The sequence below is a fragment of the Odontomachus brunneus genome, unplaced genomic scaffold, assembly GCF_010583005.1.
Source record: "Odontomachus brunneus isolate Ranch 3 - 2012 unplaced genomic scaffold, Obru_v1 Obru_scaffold_104, whole genome shotgun sequence".
Lineage (NCBI taxonomy): Eukaryota > Metazoa > Arthropoda > Insecta > Hymenoptera > Formicidae > Odontomachus > Odontomachus brunneus.
This window is the reverse complement of record NW_022639554.1, coordinates 391,877-399,994: the sequence shown is the minus strand read 5'-3', so window position 1 is coordinate 399,994 and position 8,118 is coordinate 391,877. Positions and strand designations below refer to the sequence as shown.

Genomic DNA, 8,118 nt, shown 5'->3' with positions numbered 1-8,118 from the left:
CTCTCTCTCTCTCTCTCTCTCTCTCTCTCTCTCTCTCTCTCTCTCTCGCTCTCTGTCCCTCTTGTGCGCGTGCGTGATAATGTGATAATGTGTAATAATCCCGGCTGTCAGGCGGAATTAATAAATATTAAACGAGCGGAATCTAGCCGAGAGCGCGACGCGAAGGCGCTCCCGCTGAGAGACAACAGATGCAAAGTGCGAGGACGTGGAGATCTACTACGAGAAGGCCCGAGTGCGTCGAAAGCGCTACACAGTGTCGGAGGCCGTATTGTTTCAACTAGTTCCCGCAATTATCACGGCGTGTATACAGAACTGGATAGGACAGGAGAGAGAGAAACCGGTTCCGCCGCGGTCGCTCGACCGCCGGCAACCCGTTTGTTCATATTTCCATCTCGAAAACTCGTACTATCGGCGCCGTTCCGAGCGGCGCTCACGAAAAATCCTACGCACAGCGCGTAAAACGCAGTGCGCGCTTAAACCGGATCACCGGGACGGAGGAGGGGGATTGCGCAACGAGCACTCGCCGATCTGCTGGCGCAAAAATCGCCTCGCAACATTTTCGCGCAAGCGTGTCGCATTGGAACAACTTTGTTAACACCCGAATGAAACGTCACGGCCGAGCGTGCACTTAGCTGCAAAGTGGTTTAGACACAATGATGTTGGGATCTCGCCAAACCGTCAAAATTGAGAGTCATTACCGACAAGCTTTCGCACTAATTACATTGTCAATTATTATTCTTATTTTATTCTTTATTTTTGTTATAATTATTTATTATCACTAATTGTACTATTGATGGTATTATTACTTACATTGTTATTGCATAAGCCTATTGGTAGTGACTCTCAATTTTGACAGTTTAATGAGCTTTCAAGTTCATTGTATCGAAAACGTTTTGCAATCAACTGTACACGCAGAGGCAGATATATACAGGGTGTCTGACGCGAAATGTCCTATACTTCGTGTGTATAAGGTCATACTGAGCACAAAACTCCTCTACTATTTTGCAAATAACCATGTGGATTTTTGAGTTATTGATTAAAGAAGATTGACGGATGATCGCGCACGTTAATGTGCATCAGTGTTCTATAATTAATAATTAAAAATCCACGTGTAAAAATAGTAGAAGACTTTTCTGTTCAGTTTGATTTAATGTATAAACACACGTCATCAGCGGCTGTCGCTGTGACTGTTTATCTGCTATGTCGTGCGTGATAATTCATCAAACTTCTTTAATTGATATCTCGGAGTGCTTATTGCTTACGTGCTTATTTGCAAAATGAGAAACTTTGTGTTCAGCATTTGATCTAATCTATACGACACGAGGTACGGGTCACACTCAGCGTCAGACACTCTGTATATGTATTACAACGACGATAAGGCGCGTTTCTCACTTATCTCTAATTTGCCGGCGAAAAAAATCATTCTCATTTCCGCGGACCACGGACGTGCCTTTGCCGAGCGTCGACGTCTCTTCCTGAGATTTGCGGGCTATCAATAACGCGTAGGTATATTTCGAGCCGCACGCGATAACGGCTGTGGAACTGGGTGACTTGTACGCTCACATCAGCTGACGGCCGAGATGCTCGTTGCGCGCGCGCGCACGTTGACGTTCGCACACACGTGCGCTCGCCTACCGCTTCCTCGCTAATGAGAACCAACGCTGGTGCAGACAGCTCGCCGCTGCGAGCGAAACACCGATTCCAAGCGAGAACAAGTTGTTCTCCTCGTAATTTTGTCGAATGCGCCGAGGAAGTAGTCGGTCCTTCGACTGAGACAAGGAGAGTTGCAATTAACGATCGTTTCGTACCTTTGCCTCGTGACAATCGCATGTCCGTTTGCAAGGCTGGTTCCTACGCGGCTGTCTCGAAGATGATTGCAGAGGAGAGGAGTGACGTTTATCGACACATCCTCGGATATATCGTGTTGTTACTTTGAAATCTTCATTAGTTTCATCTTCTTCAGTTGCATGTTTAGGTGGAAGAGAGCGCACAGCGACGATAAGGAATTAGACATTGACCGATTTGATATGTTTTAACCTGAAATGCAGAAAGAAAAAGAATTTTATTAGAGTTGAACATTGGAAAAGTTTATTAAAACAAAAAAAATCTGAAAAAATATAACAAAAAATAATAACAAAAAAATTCTGAAAAAATATTTATTAGATATGTATTAATAACAATTTACTTAGTCTAAATTCTTTTGTTTAAATAAATTAAATAATTGCTTTTGTAAAAGACAACAGTGTTTTAGGAAAACATATATTTGCTCATTTGAGAGAAATCTTTCCTCAATGAAAAGATTAGTGTAACATAAATATTTATTGTTTTTTTAGATACTTTTTGTCTCAGTATACTTATATGGATCTGTCTGATGCAAGTGAAAGCAATAATAACGATGGACAGAGAGCAGTTTTCACAATGTGTTTGATGAAGTTTTAAAAAAACGACATTAATTTTTCCCGCCTGACATTTCTACGTGCTCGTATACGATGATCTCGAGACGAAAGTGTACGCGATTTGTGTCCGAGACGCAGTTGGGAAGTTCGGGGAAATGAAAAACGATCGGTGGAACATGGGGAGAAGTCGAAGGAAAGCTGCAGGGCACGTCTCGAATGACACATCATTTGGATGAAGGAGTCGCTTGCACAGAAACGAGGAATTTTTCATCATTCGAAGCGATGCAGATGGAGATGGAGAATCGCTGGGTCTATGTTTCGGTATCGCCGCAGTCGGCACCGCTTTCGGACCGTCGTATTTGCAAGAAAATGCCACGATAACAATGCTATTTTCTTGCATGTCGTCACATCGCTTTCTTGATTCTGTTCCATCGCTCGTACGGTTTCCGCGTGTTTACCTCGAGACATTGCAACGAGGTCGCTTTTTAATGAGTCGACAGCGGCGATAGTCGGAGTTGACTAAACCCGGCTTAACGACTCGCTGTATCTCAATTACCATTCGTATATCTGCATTTTTCATCGTGTCTCAATGCGAAGAATAATGCCAACAAAGAGAGAGAGAGAGAGAGAGAGAGGGAGGGAGAGAGAGGAGAGAGAGAGAGAGCGAGAGAGAGAGCGAGAGAGAGAGAGAGGGGGGGGGTCTTTTCTTCCCCAACAATCGATCGACCACGTCAACTCCTCTCGTTCATGTCTTTTACCCTCGACCGCGACTCATCGGGCCTGACGAAAACTTGCTTTCGAGGGTCCGAACCGCAGGTAAACCTCCTCGACTAGGCGCGTTCATGCACGCGCGCGACACGATCGTGCACGCACGAATCTGCACGTGGCCTGTGTGCGAACGTTTATCGTCCGTATGCAAGTTCGTTTACCCCGATGTAATAATCGCCATCCCTTATCTCGCGGTTTCCTGCGGTGTTCTCGCTTTCGCGTCCCGATCGCGGCCGGCTGCATCGACCGAGACTTCTCACTCCTCCGTCTCCGTGCAGCATTTTAGATTGATATTTTTCAGCGCGCTGTTGGCACAACAACACGAAGGAGAGATCAGGGGACTGGAGATTTTTCTAAAAGAAAGAAAGGAAAGATTAGAAATGTGTCTTGATCTCATTATTACATTTATATTATTTATATATTAGTAGAAAATAGGACGAATTCTATACGGAGCAAATGTATTATAGCTTTTTTGTTTTTATATAAATTCTCTTCAAAGTTATTATGTGTTTTTAGTAGTGCAGGAGACTGTTAGTAAAGTCTATCTTGCCAAGGAACATAAAGTAAAAGTACCAATTGCCAATTTTTTGTTGTTGTGTTGGTACACTTGTCCCTGACGTATCTTGACATTGGCAGCCATATTGGATGCTTACTTTATTGTTGGCTGTCGAAAGGGTTACAAGTGTTTCGGTATGCTCGGCGATTTTTAACTTATGGAAAATATGGAACAAAGAATTTGCATTAAATTTTGCTTTAAGAATGGAATAAAGTGTAGCATCGCATTGGAAATGTTGAATGTTGCTTTTGGCGAATCTTCTATGAATAAAACAAGCGTTATAAGTGGTACAAACGTTTCCAAGAGGGCCATAAAGACGTAGAAGATGACGAGCGCTCTGGACGCCCCAGCACATCAACAACCGATGACAACGTTGAAAAAGTGAAGAAAATGATTATGGACAATCGTCGAATCACTATCAGAGAGGTTGCTGATGATGTTGGCATATCATTTGATTCATGCCAAGCAATTTTTTCGGATGTTTTGGACATGAAACGTGTGGCAGCAAAATTTGTTCCGAAATTGTTGAATTTCGACCAAAAGCAGTGCTGAATGAACATTGCTCAGGAGTTGCTGAATGAAGTCAACGACGATGTAGAACTGCTCAAACGGGGCATAACTGGTGATGAAACATGGGTGTATGGATATGACGTCGAAACTAAGGCCCAATCGTCCCAATGGAAGCTTCCTGAAGAGCTAAAATCGAAAAAAGCTCGTCAAGTTCGATCGAATGTGAAGGCTCTGCTCACTATGTTCTTCGATTTCAACGGCGTAGTGTACCATGAGTTCTTGCCACCAGGTCATACGGTCAATAAGGAGTACTATCTGAAACTTCTACGTCGTTTGTGTGAAGCAATCCGAAGAAAACGCCTGGATTTGTGGCGAAACAATTCATGGTAATTGCACCACGATAATGTACCTGCTCACACTTCACTGCTTGTTCGTGAATTTTTGGCCAAAAACAACACCGTTATGATGCCTCAGTCTCTCCGTATTCGCTCGGATATGGTCCCCTGTGACTTCTTCCTATTCCCGAAGATGAAAAGAATCATGAAAGAACGACGTTTTGTCAACATTGAAGAGATAAAGACAGAATCGCTGAAAGAGCTAAACGCCATACCGAAAATTGCGTTCCAGAAGTGCTTCAAAGATTGGAAAAAACACTGGCACAAATGTATTATATCTGATGGGGAGTACTTTGAAGATGACAAAATTAATATCGATGAATAAATAAAGATTTTTTGAGAAAAATTCCGCGTATTTTTTTATCAAACCTCGTACATGCATTGAAAATATATATATTTTATGCTGCAAGTGTAAATATTCATATTTAAAGACTGAAAAAATAAAAATGTCCAGGATTACGTGCGCATCCGTGAAATGGTTCCTTTAATAAATTTCGCTAGAAACAAATCTTTGGCAAATCTTTTTGATAGCATATTTCTCAGTTTCTAAAACATAAATAGTACATATAAACGCAAAGTATCGATCTATTCCTCAGTTACAAAATTCTATAGCAATTTCTACTATAACATTTTCTTTGTATATAGAAAATCGACTGATACTGTTTTCCCGTTTTTTCGAATATTTTCTCGCTCGATCTTTGATACTCGGATAGTGTGCTTCTGCAGCTTGTTCTAAGTATCTATCAAAGTCCTATTCTTTCTCATGTTTCTTTCTCTATCTCATTACCACATCCGAATATTGTTTATTTGATTACTTCGCCTTGTACCCATTAATTTTAACGTAACGCTCGGTTGTTGATATTCTTACTGCTCTTTCGCGTAATCCTCGCTGCCAGATATATCTATCCGCGCGTCTTTGTTCATCTTGACGGGATTCACCCCACGATAATAATAAATCGATCCCTCTTTCTCCCTCTGTTTACTGGGACTCCCCTATTACGTGTAACACCATGAACCATGATCCATGCGTCCAAACTTGGAACGCATCTTCAGCCGTTGAACCCTCCGCTTCGGAGTCCATGTTTGCGTAATAGATGGGCAATCTGCCCGCGTGGGCCGCTCTATTTTCACTCTGGCAAAGGCGTGTTATATAGAAAAATTTGTATGCCGTGTCGGCGGTTGGGCCAACCGGTTTGACGAATTATTCTTAGCCGAGATAAGGATCTTTCGTACGATCGATCAGCGTCAGCCGTGCCACTCGTACGGGCATTTAGCCGGGGATTTACGAAATATCGTGACGACGGCGACGAGAGCCGTGTTGCCATGACGGCAAATCTGCTCGTCGTAAATTGTGACGAGATTGCATCGGGCCAGGAAGCGCGGAGGAAACTCTTTCGCGTTATTTTAGGGGACAAGCGAGTTATCGATGAAATGTACACGAGCGGAAGAGCGCGAACTACAAATTAAAGACATGATAAATTGATGAATATCAAGCCGCGTGATGATGTACCGCGTGAAAGATAACGAAAATTAAATAGATCGCGTTTCGTTCGTGAAAAGTACGAACTGCAGGACGAAAGTCTCGCGTGCGCTTTCCTGTCCCTCTCGTTCCAGCTCAAGTTTTCTTATTTCAGGTTCGTAATCGGGAGATTGCATCAGGATCAGGAAGTACGCGAATGAACCGAAATATATAATGTATGCGCATCTCTTGGCGCCGAGTTATCGCGAGGACGTTTCTTCCGGGCGTCTTTTTCCGTCAAAAAAGTTAATCCTTTCGAAATTTAGATTCGCTCACAGCTCCAAAGAAGAGGCAAAAGTGGATCTACGGGATTTCACGGGTTTTTGAACGAAAGAAAGAAAGAAAGAAGACGGAGCCGAACGCAGAATAGGTGAAGCAGGAAGCTTCTGTACGCCGCGGCGACTTGATATGAGAGGGCGGATTTAATTCGGTTTTCGGCAGCTACCTGTGTTACTCGCGGGGAGAAGAAGGTGCAGAACAAAGAAGCGTTTCTTGTAGGAGTATCTCGACGATGAGGCAGGAGACCGGCGGCGGGGGCGAGAGGAGGCGGGCAGGAGCAGAGGGGAAGAGGGAGAAAACAGGAAAGATCGCCTGGACGAAGATAGCGTGGTACAAAGACGTCTCTTTTGCTACCCTGCTGAGCGCACGATATCGTCATCTCTCTTCCTCACCCGTTTGGCCGACCCGCTATTTTCGCCTACATCAAGAGTGAGTGGAAACGTGGAAGAAGGAGAGATGGGAGGAGCGAGAGCGAGAGCGAGAGCGAGAGAATGTGTGTGTGTATATGTGTGTGTTTGTGGAGGACCTTACGGAAGATAGAACCAAGAGCAGGACCGGATTCTCGATCCTAGAACGCGGGGGTTCTCTATCGATACCGTATCGCCGGTGACATGCAAAACTGATCTGCATCGTCACTCTTAGATACACTGAAAACAAACACTTGAAAGTTTATTTGCGGGATATAAAGTTCGTCTCTGCGAAATAAAGTTCATTTCTGTGAAATAAAATTTATCGCTTTGAATAAACTTTATATCCCACAAGTAAATTTGCAAGTTTCTCACATTCTTCTCAGTGCAATAACCGTAAATTGCGGGAGGACTCGAAGGAATATGTCGTCAATTAAGATGCTTTACAAAGACGTTTCATCTGTTCTTTGACGACGAGCACGAATTATATCACATATTATGTTAATTTTAGCGCGTCAAGCTAATTTTGTAGATCGCTAAAACCGATGAGTGTATGAAAAATTCACGAGCGCGTTTTAGAATATCTATTTCTTCGTTCCATTGAAATTCGGAGCTGCTTTCCTCGCGCCTCTTTGTGTAAAACTGCCAGGGGTGGTGCCCCTGCAACGTCGGAACAGCTGATTCGATGTTCTGGGAAGATGATTCGGGATACGGAATGATGAAATCGACAGACATTTCCTTCTGTAGAAGAAATCGGTCAAGAGAGATATATTTAATATAGAAAGTACTGGAGATGTCACGTGAAGAATTTTTATTTCCAAAGTTCGAGTCAAGATAGACGGTAAACTTTGAAATTACCGCGAAGCAAAAACTACGTAAAATAAATATTAGCTAAATTTGTTTTGCAAGAATACTAATTGTATTATCGAAGAATATTCTTTATTTTAAAATTACGAAAAGATAATTGACATGATTAGAATATTCTAGATGATCCAGATAAGAACAAAAAAAAAAAAATGATCCTTGAGAGAAACCTCCCATCCACTCACCCAAAATATACATGTTACGTCTTTTATATATTTTAATACTACGTATTTACAAGTAATTATAATATGAACAGTTATACCTATTTTTAATAAAGACGTGTGCATTTTCTTTGTCCAGGGCTTGAACATTCATGGGTCCGGCTCTGATTCAGAGAGCAGGAGAGAGAAAGAAGGAGAGAAAAGGAGGAGCAGAGAGAGAGAGAGAGAGAGAGAGAGAGAGAGAGAGAGAGAGAGCCAGGAGA

General features: G+C 42.6%; 1 long non-coding RNA gene across 1 annotated transcript in view; it reads right to left on the bottom strand.

Annotated features, from left to right (window-relative positions):
- Positions 1–1,814: 1,814 nt before the first annotated feature.
- Positions 1,815–8,118, bottom strand: part of LOC116849059 — a 10,541-nt gene continuing 4,237 nt past the window's right edge. Inside the window, exon 3 of the long non-coding RNA XR_004379065.1 lies at positions 1,815–2,037. This is a non-coding gene — a long non-coding RNA (uncharacterized LOC116849059). The remainder of the gene's footprint in view (positions 2,038–8,118) is intronic.